Raw genomic sequence first — 20,480 nt, forward strand, 5'->3', positions numbered from 1 at the left:
GATAGATAGATAGATAGATAGATAGATAGATAGATAGATAGATAGATGGATGGATAGATAGATAGATAATTAGATGATAGAACACCATTTTAGGGAAACTTTGAACAAGTAACTTACTTGTTCAGTTTAGTAATTGGAAATAAAATAGAGTAAGTCAGTTTAGTGATATCTTGTATGACAGTTCTTCAATCAACAAGCAACTTGTAATACATATTGAAGCAGCATATTGATATGCTCCACATCATCACAAAATCCTAGTTTACTGAGAAGGAAATTTATATTAGTCATATTTTGATAGATGGAGAAACTGAAGCAAAAAGGAGGAGGAGGAGTCATGGATAGGCCCTCGGCTTCATGAAATCTTACTATCCCAGACCTTTGAGGTCATGTAGTCCAAAGTCCCACCCAATTGAAGAATCCTCTTTACAACATGCTGACAGATGGTCATCCCATCAATGATAGGGAGTGCCCTGCCTAAAGAAGCAGGCCATTCCATGTTCAGATAACTTTAGTTTTCAGAAATGTGTTTTTAGCTGAAATCTAGCTTCCTGCAACACTGAGCTAGTTCTACTTTCTGGCACTACTCAGAATGAGTCTGATTCTTCTCCTACATGGTGGTTCTTCAAATATTGGAAGGAAGCTACCATGCTTTATCTTCTTCCTTTTTCCTCACACCCTTTACCCTCCTCCTCAAAATATCTCTTTTTAAGGCTAAATATTCTGTTTTCTATTAGAATAAACCTCTAAGAATTAGAATGCTCAAGTGAATATTTGCCTGATATTCATTTATATTTTGCCACTAAAAATCTTCCTAAAATCTCTAAGGTACTATCTTGACATGATCATAATATAGGGACCAGAACTTTGGTGAATAAGGATACTGTAGGGCCCAGGGTAATATTTCTGAACATGAGTGATTTTCATCCTATTTGGGTCAATTCATTATTTATTAAGAATCACAGACTAGCAGAAAGAATACTATACTGGAATTGGAAAATCTGAATTCCTATCCTAGCAATGACATTAGGTGACCAGCTTCCTCATCAATAAAATGAGGATAATAATTCTAGTATTGTCTACTTTACAGGGTTGCTAAAAGGAAAATGCTTCATAAATTGTAAAGGACTACAGAAATGTGAGCTGTTATTAGAATATGCAAAGCATTAGATGAAGTCACAGATGGTGTGCTTTTCAAAGCTACAGATGACACAGAGCTGAGAGGGACAGCTCGTCACCTAATGACAGAGTCAGTATCTCAAAAGACCTTGACAGGTTAGAATGTTGATCTGAATGAAATATGAGGAAATCAAATTAGGATAAATGTAAAGTAACATAATTGGGTTTTTAAAAAATCAATTTCACAAGTACGAGATGAGGAAGGAGTGACCTCCAGAGTCGATCTGAAAAAGACTTGGGGGTATAGCTGGACTACAAGTTCTCCAAGTTGTATTGTGTTAACAATACAACACGGCTATTAAAAAAGCTTCTGTCATCTTGGGCTGATTTAGGAAAGATATTGGGAACAAAAGAAATGATAGCCTCATTGTACATTTCCCTAGTCAGACCACATATGAAAGTGTTCATTTAGTTCTGTGTTACATTTTAGGAAGTATATTAGTTTTGAGAATATCCAGAGGTCAGTGAGGATAATAGTGAAGAGTAAGAAACTAAGACATTTAGCCTAAGGAAGAGAAGGCATAGAGGGGAGGTGATGACTGGCTTCAAGTATTCAAAATGTTATGTGGAATAAGTATTACACTTGTACTGGCTGGTCCTAGAAGACAGAACCTGGAAAAGTATGTGGAAATTGCCTAGAGATAGTCAAAAATTTGATATAAAGATGGGACAGTGTGAATATAGCACTGAGCCTAGAGTCAGGAAAAACTAAGTTAAAATCTGATCTAAGATATTTACTAGCTGTGTGACCCAAGGCAAGTCAATTCACTTCTGTCTGCCTCAGTTTCCTCAGTTGTAAAATGGGAATAATAATAGTACCTACATCTCAGGATTTTTGTGAGAATCAAATGAGACATCCTTGAAGTGCTTAGCAAGGTGCCTAGCACCTACCAGAAGCTTAATAAATGCTTGGTTCCTTTCTTTCTTCCAGAAAAACTTCTTAATATTATAGCTATCCAGGACTGCCTGAAGAGGGAGTGGGGTTTGTCCTCACTTTAAGTCTCAAAATGAATGATGAACAAGCATTTGTTGGACATGTTATAGGAGAATTTCTTAGTCAGATATGGTTTGAACTAGATGACCTTTGACATCACTTCCAACTCAAAGATTTTGAGACAGATCTTGAGATGATGAATGTATGAGGAATTGAGCTGAGTGTGAACTAATCCCAGGAAACACCCTGAAAGTTTTGTCTCTAGAATGAACTTGTTTGATTATTATTTATCTTTCTCCTATTTATCTCTTCTGATGCCTAATTGTGATGTGGAAAAGATTCTGTGCTGGTTAAGGCTATGCCTATGGAATTCAAGCTTTGGTAGATCCTAAAAAGCTGGAAAGACTTAGTGTAGTAATGGACTGTATTATCACATGCAGTTTACTAGTGGGAAACAATACGTATCACTGGATTTGACAGCAGATGGCCTGAGTTCAAATCCTAGCTCAGCAACTTGCTGGGGTAGGGATTTATGCTGAGTAGAAAGAGAATCTTTGCTTGTATCCTTAAAAGCATTACATATTCTACTTCCATGAAACACTGATCTCACCAAGTTCAGTATTTTCAACATGATGTTCCTCTGCTCCTAGACCTTATAACATCAAAGAAGATCAAAGCTGCTCCTTCTTTCCTTCCTGTTGTGTGCCTTATAACCCTGGTGATATGACTTTGACCAATACCAGCCTCATTCAGAGAGGCCTAACTAGAGACCTACAGTATGGTTCTACCTTGCAAAAACCCACCTTCTTCAGAAAGATGAATGGATATATGAATAGATATAATATAAAGTGAGCAAAACCAAGAGAACAATTTTTACCAAAGAAACCAAAAATGTGACAAGCAAATTTCTCCTTTTCCTGTTCCCCATCTCAAGTTAGTAGTTCTTGTGATTCAGTTCTTATTTGCTACCCATCTAAATAGGCTTGTCTCACTACCAAGGAAATGTTTCTTATTTTAATATGCCTCTTATATAGACCTTTCCATGATTATGTCATCTGTCTCATTGAAACCTCCTCTATGGAATTGAGCAGACCAAGTTGCCGTTCACAAGCTTAGTGGCCTACACAAAAGAAAGCCAGGTAGGCTAGTCTCCTCACTGTCCCAATCCAGTCCAGCCCAATCTAATCCAAGAAGTATTTAAAAGTCTACAATTTATAGGCACAGGGGCAGGTGGTCAGGATGCCAATACAAAATGAAAAGTAATACCTACTTTCAATGAGGTTACATTCTATCAGTGGGGGATAAATGTGAAAATAGAGAAATACACACATGGTAATTTGAGAATGAGAGAGTAAGTGTTAACAGTTTTGGGGTAAGAGTGAGCAGAGATCATGAAAAACTTGTTACTGGAGATCGTATGGCACATGAACTGACCCTTAAAGGAAGCAGGGGATTACAAGAGGTAGAAATGAGGAAGGATTACATTGCAAGCATGGAAGACAACTAGTGCAAAAGGATAAAAACAAAGGCAGGAGAGGAAATGCTTAGTTCAGGGAACAGCCAGTAGGACAGCTTAAGTACAAGGAACTGTGCCTCCAGGGGAGTAATGTAGGAAAAGGTAGGCTGAAGCATTGTGTTTAATGCCAAGCTAAGAATTTCATATTCTAGATGTAACAAGGAGCCACTGTAGTTGTTTTTCATTTTTCAGCAGGAAACTGATATGGTCAAGCTTGAGTCTCTTGAACCCACCTTGTTTGTGTCTAACTTTTTGTCTTTATTCACACTGTTCTCTCTGTCTAAAATGTTCTGTCTTTCACTGAACATAATCTTATCTTTTTTCCACTCCACACATATCAGTTTGGTAACATTGACAAAAAAGGAAAATTATAACTGTTGGCAGTTCTACAAGAAAACTGGCACATTGATACACCACTGGTGGAATTGTGAATTAGTCCAGCCATTCTGGAAACAATTTGAAATGATGCCCAAAATGTTACTAAACTATGTTTACCCACTGATACCAGTAGTGGGCCCAAAAACATAAAAGAAAACAGCAGAAGAACCATATATACATAGATATTTCCAGCAGCTTTTTTGTAGTGGCAAAAAACTAGAAACTAAAGGGTTGCCCATCCATTGGGGGATGGGTGAACAAATTGTTGTATATGAAGGTAGTAGAATACTACTGGGTTATGAGAAATGAAGAGACAGTTTCAGAGAAACCTAGAAGACATATGAATGGTTACAGTATAAAGTGAACAGAACCAAGAAAACAATTTTTACTATTATCATCAATATTTTGACAACTCTGGAAGACTTAAGAACTCTAAACAATGCAATGCTCAGCCATGATTCCCAAGGAACAATAGATGAAGATTGCTATCCATCTCATCACAGAGAGGTGATAGATTAAAATGCAGAACAGAACATACATTTTTGGATGTGAACAGTATGGAAATTTATTTTGCTTGACTATGTTTCTTTATTACAAGGACTTTATATTTCTTTTTTCCCCAATGGGAGAGATATGGGAGGAAGGAAAAATATAAATGCTTGATTTTGAAAAAAACAAAGAGATTAAGACACTTGAAATCTAGCAGAAAGGGTTACTCTCTCATATATAGATGTATGCATGCACATGTATGTATATGAGAACATATATATACACACACATATATACACATACTCATATATGTATATATATACACACATATGTGTATATATATATGTATATATATATATACATATACACACACACACACACATTATTTTAAAGAGATGAGCTCCTAGAAGGCTGGGACTGTTTTGATTTTTGTATTTGTATCCTGTGTTTGGCACAGTTCTTGGCAAATGGTCAGTACTTAATAAAAACTTTTTCATTTATTAAATATATATGTATAATATATGTATGTATGTGTGTACATATATAATGTGTATGTGTATATATTATACATATATATAATGTGTGTAAATACATATACACACACATATCTAATAGCTATACTATCTGCCTCATAGGATTGCTGTCAAGAAAGTGCTTTGTAAATCTTAAGAGGGAACATAAATGTGTTATTATTTTTTAGAAAATAAATCTCATTCTTCCTTCAATGCCCAGTTCATGAAACTTCCCCCAAGGACCACTCTAGTGCACACTAATTTCTGCCCTTCTTCAAGCTCTACCAAACATAATGGTCTGGATCAAACAAATTAGTCCTTAATTGAACATTATCTTATCATTCTCTTATTGTTTCATGTATATTTACAGAACAGAAATTCAGGAGGGAAGGGAGTAGTTGAGCTTTTTTGGCCACCTTATTTTTGCTGTTTTTAAAGACTAGGTCTCCCTATCTCACCAAAGTTGAAAGTACAGGAGTTACCCTCACAATTGATTGGCACAGGAGATTTGACCTACACTGCTTCTGATCTGGGCCAGCTCATCTGGTGACTCCCTGCACCCTGGGGCTCAGTTACTTTGAACTTAGTTTGGACAACTGATTTGTATAGCCCATTGAAATTCTGAACTCTCAGTCTCAAGAGATCCACCAAAGACAGCCTCCCTAGTAACTGGGATTACTGATGTGAGCCTCCCACCATCCAGCATATACTCGGGCAGTTCACATTATCATTCTAGGGTCTGGGGTCTGAAATGACTCCTGTTGGCTGCCTGTAATTTCTAAATTTAGCATGAAAGAGATGGCACTTGAGTTGGGACTTGAAGGTTACACAGGATTTAGCTAGGCACAGTAAAAGAGGGGAAACTCCAGGTGAGATCTCTTTGGGAATAAGTATAATAAATTAAAACAAGGTCTAAAATTTGGCGGTTTTCTTTTGGGTTTATGGCATATGGAATTCTCTAGTGACCTATTCAGTTCTGTTCTTTTCCTTTTTCCCTGAAGGATTGGACTGAGATGTCATTACTCTGAATCATCATGAGTTGCTTTGCCTCCAAAACCTCTAAGGTTTTTCACACAATGGAGTGACTGCACAGCATAGCCAGTCCCGCCTTTATGAAGAAGAGCTGCATTTATTGTGTGATGGCAGCATCTTGGAAGGTCAGGATCCCCCAGTGCCAGTCACGAATAACTTTTTCATACTAAACAAAGGCTTGGCCTTTTCTTGAAAAAAGGAGGAGTTGCCATTTTGGAATGCAGTTGCACCAAGTGGGTGGGTTGGCTTCCTTGGAATCAAATTGATAAAGGCAGCTTAATGCCAATAGAGGGTACCACCCTACAAGGCTCAGTGCCAGCTTTAGTCAGATTGGTAGACAAGGGATAATTGTACACACACCTTGATTTCTAAGAAGGCTTTACTAGAGCAAGTTGGTGCTATTGCATGGAGCAAGAGTTAGCTAAAAATATTCCCATTTTCCAGACAAGAGAACTGATGCATGGTGTTAGTTCTGGGCTGTCACAACAGTGAGCACTCAGCAAATGCTATTGTTGACTGAAAGACAAATTGACAGAAGCATCTGCTTCACCTCTCTTCAAATCAACAAGTAATTATTGAACATTTATTGTGTGTACAAGGAGCTTTGGGGGATAAAAGAAGAATAAACTATGGTCCCTGCCCTCAAAAAGCTTATAATCTAAATCTAAATGTGAATTAGAAAATAAGACTAAGTCACAAAATAAAAGTAAAGTCATTAAGTGATAACCTGCTACACCAAATGCTAAAATGTGTGGTAGAGATAACAAGTGCTACAAATGGTTAAAAGGAGGGATCAGTGTTGACTGATGTTGTCATATTATGCTTCATGGAGAAGGTAGGATTAAAGATAGAGGCAGGAATTAACATGGTATATGGAGGGGACAGTCAGAATAGCTTGACTGGAGAGAAGGACTTTTGTAGAGGGGATAAGATTGGATGGTTAGGATTGAACCAGTCTGGGAAAGGGCCCTGAATGCCAAGCAGAGGAGTTTGAGCTTTATTCTACAGACTCCCCTAAGAGTTTGCAGCAAAATCTTAAGGACAATATCATTGGATTTACTACCCACCAACATTGGGCTAGTGGTAGACATTTCCTGAGCCACCAGCTACAATAGACACTTTTCCCAAAAGTCAAGGGCTGTTTGACATCTTTGGATCCATTGCCTGGGACTTCTTTTTGTGTTGAAGTAGAGAAGAGGAAACCATTCTCTGGACATACTCGCTGGCTGCCACAGCTGATAGTTAGCATCCTAATTCAGGATGGTTCAATCCAAAGAGCTTTTGTCTTGGAATGCAAAGGTCCAGATTTGAGAACTGATTCTGGCTGTATAGCTGAGAGAGTCACTTAACTTCTCTGAGACTCAGTTTCCTCATCAGCAAAGTAATAATAATACCTTCCTCAATGGATTTTTGAGCTATCTTACAAGATCTTTCCAAAGCTTGCAATCATTGCTCCCTGGTCTTCAAAAGGAAAGACAGTTCCCTTTATGCAGGTGTCAATTCTTTGCCTCCCTCAATAAAGATGATGGAACTCTTTTCTTTCCTTCTCCTTTCTTAGTGTCAGGACATTTTCCTAGCATCCGTTTCTACTCCCCTCAGATTATATCCTTCTTTACCCAGATCGTTGCAGCCTTTTGCTCATGTTTTCCATGGATGGAGCAAACTACCACTAATGGATCATGATTTAATGCATAGCAGAAAGAACACCCAACAAAAAGTAAGAGGAACTGGGTTCAAATCCTGATTTTTCCACTTATTACCTCTGTGACTTTGGATAAGTCACTTCCCCACTCTTGACCTCAGTTTCCCCATTTAACAAATGAGAGGGTTGGATTGCACAGACTATCAGACTCAATTGAAGTTGTCAGTTTTGCTGAACTGTTTTTCCCCTCATTCTTTTTAAATGTTTGTGTAAATATACTCCAGGGCTACTCTCCTAATTTCAACTCACCTTGGGTCCTAAGAAAGTGGCTGCTACTTTGTGCTTCAGGTTTCTGGGGTGTTGTTGAAAGGTTTGTCAGCACTTTTTTGTTTATTTGTTTTTTAGTACGATAGCCCATGAGCCTCTACCAATGTGCTCTTCCCACTGATTATCAGTTGATATCAATTATCCAGTCAGACATAATTAACTTTTAAAAACCAGTATTTCCTAAAGTATTATAGTAATAACAGTTGGTAGAAAATATCCCCATCATACCAGTGGGACACTGTTCCACAAGTACATACAGAGTGGTAGGGAAAGTGGGCTCAAGCTTAGAGAGCACATGTATCAAAGAGTATCACATATAGCTCATGGAAGTCCTTTTCTCCTTTTATAGAGTCCTCATGATGTTCCATTTAAGTAAGATGGAGCTTTCTGCTGGGCTTCTTAGAGAGTCCTGAAGATGCCTTTTCTTAGTGAATCTAGTTTGTCTTTGACTCCTTTTGTAGACACCATTGCCAGTCACTGCTTTTGCTGGGTTGCTGTTAGAATACTATGAAAAGCCCAAATCCTCCAACTCTCCGAAGTTAACAAGGTCAAATTGGAGCAAAGACTGAGACTGAGGTATTTCTCTCCCTGTTGCTGCCCCCAGCTCTCCAACAATATCCTCTCAGGACTTTAACAAGAACTTTTCTGTCCTCTAAGCTGCTAGATATTTGAATGCCTAGATTCCAAACTGACATGATAGTTTATAAAAGACCCACAGGATATGACTATCTCCTGAGCCAATGTCAAAACATTTCCTGCACAGCCTCACTTCTCTCCATCCAGTGGTCTTCATTACTTCCAAATTTATTAATTGATTTTTGGAATTAATATTTGGAAATAAAGTTAATATAACCAAAAACAAGATATTAGTACATTTTTTTAAAATGAGTAGGTTGGACTAGGTGATTTCCAAGGTCCCTTTCCAGCTCAAAATTCTGGAGGAGGAGGGATAAAAACTTTGCCTCTTCTATGCAAAAGTACTGTCTTCTTGCCCTGAACCTGTACCAGCCTAGTACTCATCTGACATTCCCGCTAGTGACACCTCATCTGTCAAATGAGGGATTTGGAGTAGTTGACATTCAAGCATTCTTTACACTTCTAGCATTCTATGTGTCTAGGATTCCTCCAAGTCAAGCTATTGAAGGTCACTGCTAAAATGCCCTGAATTGTTATCTGAGAGATGAACAGAAAGGAGGAACATTAGGGAGGAGGGAAACCTCCCTAATAAACTGATCATGTATTACTTTGTAATATGATCATCTGAGTTTATGCCTTATTGGGTAAGTTGCATGAGGGCAGTAATATCTTTTTCCAAATTATCTTTTTTCAGTTAACAAGCATTTTCTTTTCTTTTCTTATCTCCCCCACTTCCCCCCCCAAGAAAAAAGCCTTTGTAACAAATATGCATAATCAAGCAAAACAAATTCTAATATTGGTTGTATCTAAAAATACATGTCACATTATGCATCTTGAATCTATCATTCCTCTTTCAAAGAAGTAGGTAACATTCTTTATCATTGGTCCTCTGCAATCAAGTTTGGTCATTGCACTGATCATAGTTCTTGAGTCCTTCAAAACTGTTCATCTTTACAGTGTCATTACTGTATAAATCATTGGTTATCAAAGTGTGGTCTTAGGACCCCTGGAGGTCCCTAACATCTCCTTTCATGGGGTCCTTGAGGTCAAAACTATTTTCATAATAATACTAAGATATTTTAATTGCTAATAATGAGTGTGTGTGTGTGTGTGTGTGTGTGTGTGTAGGGAGAGAGAGAGAGAGCACTTTTGCTTACTTGGAATATATATGTATGTGTGTATATATGTATATTTACATATATACATATACACACGTGTATAATAAATGTGGGTGTACATCCCAAGTAAGCTAAAGCTCTTTGGGATCTTCAATAATTTTTAGGAATGTAAAGGGGTCTCAAGACCAAAAACTTTGAGAACAGCTGGCATAAGTTGTCCTCCTGGTTCTGCTCACTTCACTTTGAATCAGATCATAAAACTTCCCAGGTTTCTCTGAAACCATCCCCTTCATCGTATTCTAAAATTCAATAGTATCCCACCACATTATTTTACTATAATTTATTTAGCCATTCCCCAATTGATGGGTACCCTTAGTTTCTAGTTCTGTGTCACCACAAAGAGCTGCTATAAATATTTTTGTATGTATGAGTCTTTTTCCTCTTTTTTTTGATCTCGTTAGGAAATAAGCCTAGTCTCTACTAGGTACCACTGGGTTAAATGGCACAGTTATCTTGCACAGTAGCTGCTTAGTAAATATTTCCTAAAAGAAGGAAGAGAGGAAGGGAAGAAAAGAGGAGGAAGAAAGAAGGAAGGTGAACTTTACCTACTTCACAATTTTTTTTTCTGGAGCTAGTAGTATTCATCCCTCCCCCACCTACCCAAGACAACATAAGTGTCAAGACTCTTGAATTAATGGAATTACAGAAATAATTATTATTCTGTACCTTGATTGGAAAATAGAGATAACTCTCCACAACATTTCCCTACTATACTCAACCCTAATGATTACAATAATCACATTGACCTTTGGGTTTAGTTCATTTCTGATAAATTCTATTCACTGAATACCTCCAGTGGTCCAGGCATCATGGTGGGCCTTAAGTATACAAAAACTAAAACAAAATAGTCCCTCCCCTCAAGTGGATTACATTCTACTGCAAGACATTGGGTTGGATCAAAATACCACAAGACCATGTATTTATAGCTAAAGTTTATCTATTCTCACTCCTGCATTTTACAGATGAAGAAACTGAAACCAAAGAGGTTAAAGGTTATATAGGTGATAGGACTTGGATTTGAACCAGGACCGGGAGTTAAAACAGGTCTTCTAGGTCCAAATTGAACATTCTTTCTGCGATTTGATTCTCATGCTTACCGAGTCCCATCCTTTTATTTTTTAAACATATCCCAGAAATTTACAAATGACCACAACTTGGAAAAAGAGTGTTGTCACTCCCATCATGTATGGATAGGATGTAGAGTTCATAAAGCACTTTCCACAACTAAAAAAACCAGGTGAACAAGGCCCACCAGGGATTGTAATCCCTGTTTTGCCAATGAGGAGACTGAGGCTCGGAAAAGTTAACAGTTTTGCCCAACATTGCACACCTTTTCGGTGCAAAGCCAGGACTGAAACTCAAGTTCCCTGATATTTCTCTTATGCCTTCCCACCACCCTATGCTGCCTCCTCGTTATGACTTCAAATTTCCTCAGGGTATGTACTTTAGAGTCGTCTTAAGAGCTGCCAACCACAATACCAATAAAAGGACAAAGCAGTTGGAATTGGAAAACTTGATGGCCTGGGGAATACAGATACTCATTGTGAACTCTTTTGGCTACATTGTCAGGTCAAACAGGGTGACACCCAAGTTTCACTGAATCCTTGGGGAGAGGGTTGCAGATACAGACACATGGAGTTCTCTTTGCAGTAGGGAGTCTTTGTATGCATTTGGGGGAAGGGGAAAAGCGTTTATATGGTGCTGAATGTGTGCCAGGCACTGTGCTAAGCACTTTTACAGTTATTATTTCTTTTGGTGCTCACAACAGCCCTGCAAGGTAGGTATTGTTATAATCCCCATTTTATGGTTCAGGAAAATGAGGCAGACTGAGGTGAAGTGACTTACCCAGAGTCACACAGCTAGTAAGTGTCTGAAGCTGGATTTAAACTCAGGTCTTGCTGACTCCAGCCCAGTGTTCTATTTACTGCACCAGCTAACTACCTCCATTTGGAGCTCTGCTACCTTACTAGGGCAGAGATGTACCTAATGGATATGTTAGATCTGCTCTAGTTGCCCCTCTATGTGACAAAGTTATTTCCTGGCAAGTTAGGACATCTGATATCACACAGAGATGATGCCAGGTATCCTGAGAGACAGTATGGTACAGTGGAAAGAGTACTGGATCTGGAGTTAGAAAACCTGGATTAGAATTCTGTATCTGCTCAGGATTCTGGGCAATCTGTATAATCTGGGTGAGTTGGTTAACCTCTCTGTGCCTCAGTTTCCTTAACTGTAAAATGAGAGATTTGACTAGATAATCTCAAAAGTTCCTTCCAAGCTCTAAATTTAGAGCAGATAGTGGTGTAGTGATGTAAAACTCAATTACAAATGGATCTCTGCAAGGTGTCATACTGACTTAGAAAATCACAAATCAGCATTAACTATGTTGTACTGTATTTTTATTTATCTTATTAAACATTTCCCCAATTACATTTTAATCTGTCTTGGGCCTCATTCAATTTTGCTAGGCAGGAGTCTGACACTTCTCCTGCGCTGAATAGAGCACTGGACATGGAGTCAGGAAGATATGAGTTCGAATCCAGCTTCAGACAATTACTAGCTGTGTGATCCTGGGCAAGTCATTTAACCTCTGTCTGCCTCAATTTTCAAAGTGTAAAATATTGTGGGGATCAAATGAGATGCTATTTGTAAAGTGCTTAGCACAGTACCTACACCTAGCATATAGTTGGTGCTAAATAAATGCTTGTTCCTTTTATTCCTTCCCTAAATATAGGATCTTATGACTCAGCAATCACCAGGAATCCTTTTTTGAATTCAGTTCTACACTGCAAAACACCTACACTCTTTCTAAAGTTCTCTTACTCGTGGCCCTGAAGAATTTAAAACAAGCCTAATCTCAGGATCTTAAAGCTGGAAGGGACAAGAAGCCCTCTATATCAACCCCTACCTGACCAGGAATTCTGAGTCCAGCCTTCCCTTAAAGACCTGTGAAGGAGAACCTACTATCTCTTGTGTAGCAGACCATTCCACTTTGGGATATCTCTAAATGTTGGGAAAGGGCTTTTCTCTCTTATATCAAGCCTAAATCTGCTTTTTTGCAACTTCCTCTCCTGGTTCCTTCTGTATTGATATAATCGTTGGCAGTCTTCAGGATATAATTCTGGTGTCACCAAGAAAGCTATCTGTCCCCTAAAGTCTCTCTTTCACCTTACTGCAAATTTCTGAAATTCCTTTGAGATCAAACAAACTTTTCATAACACAACTAGAAATAAAACTTATGCCCCCAGGAGAAGGAATCCAGCAACTTGCCTTTACACTAAGGTGTAAATGTTTGAGAGTAAATCTTTTTCTAAGAGTAGGTTTGTATATGGAAGGGTTCTTAACCTAAGATCCATGAACCTGCTTTTAAAAAATACTTTGAAAACTGCATTTCAAAACAATTGATTTCCTTTGGAATCCTACATATTTTAATTTATTAAGTTAGAAACATTATTCTGAGAAGGGTTCTGTAGGTTTTGACAGACTGTCAAAGAAGTTCACAACAAAAAAGGTTAAGGACTCCTGGTTTGAGGAAAGAGATTAAAAGGGCTTTATAAGACATATAAGCAGGTGGGAGAGGGTGTCATGAAGTGGGGGGAGGGGGAAGGGGAGATTAGAGGAATGGAACAGAACAAATGGGTTGTTAGGTCTCCAAAAACTAATTTCAGTATTGCGCCACAAGCTAGCCTTAAGAAATAGCCCACTATAGTGGAAAGAGTACTAGATTTGAGAAAGCACCTGAGCTCAAAAGCTAGCTCTTCCACTTAGCTACCTGGTGACTTTGGACAGGTCACTTCATATCTTTGGGCCTCAGTTCCCTCATCTCTAAAATAAGGAGGTTGTACTAGATGATAGCTAAGCTGTCCTCTGGTTCTAAATCCATGATCCCATGAGCCTTGTTCTGCATTGCCCCCACTCCCACCCCATCCACATCTGTGCCTCTCTCTGCTATAGAGCCACAGACCACCAAAGAGAAATTCATCGCTTACCTTGCAGAGCTTCAGAATGAGCCAGCATGCCAGGTAGGCTGACAGGGTGAATTTTGCCTTCACGTAGCCATCAGGTAACGGAGTGAGGTACAATTGCAGCCAATCCAGCTCCTGCGGTACCACATTGCTGCTATTATCACCCTCTTCCTCCTCTTCTAATCTTCTGAGACTTTCTTCCATGGCAAGCCTGGGGCCCCTGGGGAACTCCATTCCACCCAGGGATCTGCTCCCGCACCTGGTACCCAGCCCCTGTCCTTCCCCAGGAGTGAAGGAAACACCTCCTGGAGCCCTCAGGGGGCCAGCGTCTTGCTCTTCTGCAGCAAGACCCTGTTATCTGCACTCGGAGCTGAAAGTCAAGCGAGGTCGGAACAAAGTTTCTGCAGTCACGGGCTTCTGGCCAACTGCCCCACTCTCATTGACGAACCCTTCGCGAGTGTGTGTGTGTGTGTGTGTGTGTGTGTGTGTGTGTGTGTGTGTGCGTGTGTGTGTGTGTGTGTGTGTGTGTAGCTACAAGATAAATATAGCTGGTTAGAGAGCTCCGTCCCAGAGCACAAACACCCCTGCTGTTGCCAAGAGAGTGGAGAAGGAGTCCATTTATTTAAAGAGCTAGCCTCAGCATCACTGGTCCCCTACTTTATGGGGGGGGGGGGGTAATTGGGAGGAAGCATTTACGTTTGAAGACTCCTTTCTGTCCCCCTTTTGCCAATTGCACTTCCTCAGAACAAGCCCCCAGTTCCGCTGAGCAACTGTGACCCAAGCGAGGATTTTCGCTCATTCCCCAGCTCACACTTTACAATCCTTCATTGTTCAGGAGGCTGCAGATGCTGAGCTTGCGAAGGCTAAATCATTTTTTAAAAGAATAAATGAGGTCTCGGGGGTGGAAGGAGGCCAAGGCATTCTGGAATGGGGAGCGGACCCATCCGCTGGCCCAAACTGAGGCACGCTGGAGCCCTGTGGATGTGGTTTCCAGCTCCAGGTTCAGAAACATTTCTTGTTTATGTTTCAAGACAGCTCTTATCCCCGACATGCAAAGAAGCTGGAAGAGATGCTTCCTTAGCCATTAATGGCTTGCATCTGCTCTGTAACTGAACGGTTTCCAGGACTGTGTGAGAGATTCACACCCATGTAAGGCACCCCCTTAAGCCCTTGGCGTTTAGATGAAATTCCCAACCCAGTAAAATGCATTTCTACCTAATAGTGAGTACTAACAGTCCTGGCAATGAGTTTGACCAGTTAGTGCAGTAGACTTATTCTGAAGGGTCAGTGAATAAGCTAAAACCATGTGTAAACTTCTGAATGATTGACCAAGTTCTTGACCAATGACTAAGTTTTTCAGTGCCTTGCACACATACCCAATGTGTCATTGATATCTGTGGGGACCTAAGGAATGTCATCTTACTTCTCTGGGTCTCAGTTTCCTCATCTGTCCAATGATGGTAATAACACCAAACTTACCTGCTTAAGGGTGAGGGAGAGAGCTAATTAACCAGTAATTAATTAGCCTCCCAAACAAGGAAGGACTGTGAAGCCTGTGAGCTGGGGAATGAACAAAAATCTTCCTTATATCACAGTTGCTGAGCAGAACTGGGGGCTTGTTCTGAGGAAGTGCAATTAGCAAAAAGGGATATAGAAAAGGGTCTTCAAAAGGAACAACTCCATCTCAACTCCCTTCCCAGTCCCCCGTAAAGCAGGGAACCAGTGATTCTGAGGCTGTGGAGCACCAACTATCTATGAAGCAAAGCTTTAGGCACTGTGAGGGAAGCAAATTATAGAACATGATCTATATACATGATCCCTGCCCTCAACTAACTGGGAGTCTAGCAGAGAAGAGAAGGAACTCAAAGAAGAAAAGATAATGAATAAGATAAGGCATTATATAATAAGTGCCAGCTCAGTGATACAAACACTAAGAGCTAGAGTTCAAAGTCACAGAAACTGCTATGTGCCTGCGAGGTCTTGAAAGGCTTCGTGAAAAGAGGCAGGGTTTGAGCTAGGATAGGAAAGTTCGTATTATAGACTTTTAAAACTAAAAAGTGTTACTTTTAGTAATGCTCAGTAACAATATTGAAGGTAGCAGCTACTTGGCACAGTAGAATTCCAGGCCTGGAATAAGGAAGACTCATCTTGAGTTCAAATCTGACCTGAAACACTAGCTGTGACCCTAGGCAAGTCACTTAACCTTATTTGCCTCAGTTTCCTCATCTGTAAAATGAGCTGGAGAAGAAAATGGCAAACCACTCCAGTAGCTTTGCCAAGAAAACCCCAAATGGAGTCACAAAGAGTCAGGCATGACTGAAACAACTGAACAGCAACGAAATAACAATATTAATAATAACTCAGTGTTTTTGAGTTATTATTAATATTAAATAATGTCATATGATACCAGACAATCTGGTAATTGTCTGAATCTTCAACTGAATTAGCCACGGACTTCATTGTGCTTATTGTGTCCAATCAGTGCATTCTATCTAGGCATATAATCTTTTGACATATAAGATTGGCCCTTGATAATGTCTTCTAGCTAAAAGTAATAATCCTAATTACTAATTAAAACTCCTAACCAGTAGAGCAAATGGCAACCTAATCTCTTCAATAATTTTTAACACTCCACTGAAATGCAACTAACAAAAGTAAGGCAGGGATGATAGAAAAAGGCTTGGAGCAAGAGGGAGCATCTAGGTGGTACAGTGGTTAGAACACTGGGCCTGGAGTCAGGAAGACCTAAGTTTAAATCTAGTCTCACACTTATAAGCTGTGTGACCCTGAGCAAGTCATTGTCTATCTCAGTTTCCTCAACTATAAAATAGTGATCATAATAGCACCTACTTCCCAGGGTTGTTATAAAGTTCAAATAAGATATTTGTAAAATGATTGGTACAGTGCCTGACACATAGTAAATGCTTAATAAATGTTTGCTCCCTTCTGGACAACTAGTTATACTTTTCCAACTTTCCCAGTAAAAATACACCAATATGGGAAGGATCTGTTTTTTTGACAGTGTGAGTAACTCCTAGTGTGAGAATTCTCTTTACTAGAGTAGATCAAATACTCTGTGACTTATAAGTCCTATAGGGTTTCCTGAAACACATAGAAATTAAATGGCTAAATGGCTTGCCCACACATCATTCAGCTGACATTCAATTTCAGAAGCTGGATTTGAACTCAGGTCTGTTCTGACTCTTAGTTTTGCACTTTATCCTCTACTCTAGGCTGCCCAAGATGAAGAATAACTCATATTTTTATGGTGCTTTTCAGTTTATAAGGCTCTTTCCTCCCAGGAGTCCCATGTATCATGGCTAGTATCATGGCTAATCACGGATCTGATTTCTACAACACCATGCTACCCCTAGGAGAGGAGAATTATGCACCTATCATTCTGGTTTTCCTGCTCTCAAACGGAAAGAGTTCGTGCCTATGTGTTGCAGGAGCTGGTTTTGAATGCACAAGGGCTGCCCTGCTCTCCCATATTTCCTCTTTGGCTGCTGCTTCTCTAGGAGGCATGAGTCTGGAACAGTTCTAACTAATGATGACTCATCCTTGCCCCTTCAGAAAGAAAATTGCATCCATCTCCCACAAATTTGGCCACTTGTTAAAAACTGGTAGTGAGGTCATCCAAGAATTTCAATCAGTGACAGAATTCACCTCTAGACCTCTGATTTCCTTAACACCTACATAGACTTATCCCCTCTCTTCCTTCTCCCATACCCAGCAAATTGTATGAAATAGGGCTGAAAGCAACCCACCTCTGTCCTAGAAACAGAGTTCACTCTGGGGGGCTGGGAGAGGGGCTTGTTTGACAGTGCCCTCATTTCCATCTTTTTGCATTTGACTCTCTGGCCAGGCTAGACCTCTATCTCTCTGGCCCTATTATTTCTGCTTCAGTTGGCTACTCTGGATTCCATCTACCTCTTGCTTATTTAAGTGATGGGATCCTTCTATACCTATTTCTCCTGGAATCCAACCTCTGACATTTCAGACTCCACCTGATTAGTCAGATCCTCAATCCTGAGTCTTCTTAATTATTCTTGTCCTCTTCCTTCACAGTGTTGTGTAGGTAATGGATTAAGGGTCAAAGAAACACAGCTGGAGTGATGTTCCCAAAATGAAAACTGGGCACTTCTGCCCACCAGTGAGTTAAAGTAGATAGAGTACTGAGGCTAGGCAAATGCAGAAGACCAGTAGTATTGATACAATCTTCAAATGGGCTAACCTTTGATGACTTATGCTGCAATCTTAATAATAACTGTGTTATTAATAACATTGATAATTATTCATTGTGAATAATTATTAGTGCTATTAGTAACACTACTAATTAATAACTCCCTAGCAGAACCAGATAAGGCATGAAGCCTACTGTTGTAGGTCTCCTGGGCAGCTTCACTAGTTTCCTTGTCTTGCATGTATGGACCACAGAATCCCTAGGAAAGATGATCAGAAATACACGTTCCATGGCTTTGCAGACCCTCCATGCTGCATTTCTCAAGACTTCTATATCATGCCCCAGAAACCTCTTCATCCTGGAAGATCATATCAGTCCTGAAACCTGCATCAGGCAAGTACCTTCAGCCTCTGGGGCCCCTCACTCTGATTTGAGACTGGAGAGCTCCCCCCAGAATCTCCATTTTAGTGAGAAGCCCTAGTCAGCTGTCTCTTCATTTCTCACCAGGCTTCACTCCTCTAGACTTTTCCATCATGCCCCTGTGCTGACTTCTTTCCCCTTCTCCCTTTCTCATTTTTTATCTTCTTTTTATGTATTGTCTTCTCTATTAGAATGTAAGCTCCTTGAAAGGATTCTGGGAAGATGGCAGAATAGGTCAGTGTATTTCAAGCTCTCCAAATTTCTCCCACAAACAAGACAAAATGAACATAGAAAGTGTAAAAAATAAACCAAGTTGGGGCAGAACAGTAGTCCTTCCAGGTGTAACTAGAAGGAAAATCCCAGGAGGTTTGGTCCCTATGAAGTATAAACACCTCCAGGCTAGTTCCACTGAAACAGCAGGAGGTGAGCCCTGGGGATAACTGGGTTGGGAGGTAGATTCAGCCCCAGCCACAGGAATTTTCATCTTCTGGACAATGTGGGGAGTCTGGAGTCTGAGCAGGGGAAGATTGAGGAAATTTCTACTGATAATGGATGCCTGACCTAACTGTGCTACAGATACATGGCTCTGGGTGAGAAGGAAACAGTACATGCCTGGTAAGTACAGAAACAGTAGGGCACAGACGCTGTTGGCCGTGGACACTTAGAGAAGGGTGGAATTCTTGGTTTTGGTTTCAGGCCTGAGGAGAGAACTGAAGACCAGAGGCACCATTCCCATACCCCAGGACTAGGGGTGATTACAATAAGTTGCTATTTTTAAAAAATGAGCAGACAAAGGAAAAAGAACCCAACCACAGAAAGTTACTATGGGAATAGAGAAGACCCAGGTTTGTTCTCAGAAGAGGATACTGAAGCAAAAAAGCCTCTCTCACCCTAAAGAATACTATCAAATGTTCACTTGCCCAAAAATAATCCACAGGACAACTTAAAAAAGACTTTAAAATCAAATGAGAGAGATTGAGGAAAAAAATTTTAAAAATAAGAGCAATCCAAGAAAAACAAGAAAATTATGAAAAGAAAGTTAACCAACTGGAAAAGGAGATCCAGAATCTTAAAGAAGAAAATGACTCCTTGAAAATTAGAATTGGGCAAGGGAAAGTCAACAAAGTTATAAGAGACCAAGAAATAATAAAACCAAATATAAAGAATGAGAAAATAGAAGAGAATATGAGACATCTTATAAGAAAAACAACTGATCTGGAGAACAGATCAAGAAAAGAAAATATAAGAATAATCAGACTACCTAAAATCTGCAATCAAAAAAAAAATCTTGATACAACTATACAAGAAATAATTTAAGAAAATTGTCCTGAAGTGTTAGAACAAGAGGGGGAAGTAGAAATAGAAAAAATATACCGATCACCATCTGAAAGACATCCTACAAGTAAAACTTACAGGAATATAATAGCTAAATTCTGAAACCCCCAGCTCAAGGAGGAAATATTATAAGAAACAAGAAAAAAACAACTCAAATATGGTGGAGCCACAATTAGAATAATATGAGACCTAGCAGCAGCTATGAGACCTCAGGTCTTGGGACACAATGTATTGAAGAGCGAAATAGCTGGGGTTGTGGCCAAACGTGTTATACCCAGCAAATTTAAGCATAATCCTAAATGGAAAAAAAATGGATATTCAATGAATTTCCAGACTTTCAGGATTTTATTGCAAAAAGACCTGAATTTAATAGAAAATTTGACATACAAGATCCAAGAGAAATATAAGGTAAATATCAAAGACTAATTACAAGGGACTGAATAAGGACAGAGCACTTTTTATACGAGGAAATGTAAACTGTATGTCTAAGATTATAATTAGTAACTAGGTAGTTCAGAAAAAAGATTGAGGTAGAGCTGAATATGTTGTGATTCCAAAAAGTAATACCATTTAGGAAAAGGTAAAAAGAGTAATTATCTCACACAAATGAGGTACAAGAGGAAGAATTGACACAGAGAAATTAGATGGGGGAGAAGGGTTGGTAGTTCTGGTGCCCTACTCTCATCAGGAATGGGTTCAAGAGGGAATAATGTGTGTGTGTGTGTGTGTGTGTGTGTGTGTGTGTGTGTGTGTGTGT

This window comes from Vombatus ursinus, unplaced genomic scaffold (assembly GCF_900497805.2).
Source record: "Vombatus ursinus unplaced genomic scaffold, bare-nosed wombat genome assembly UNPS02010548.1, whole genome shotgun sequence".
In the NCBI taxonomy this organism is placed as follows: Eukaryota; Metazoa; Chordata; class Mammalia; order Diprotodontia; family Vombatidae; genus Vombatus; species Vombatus ursinus.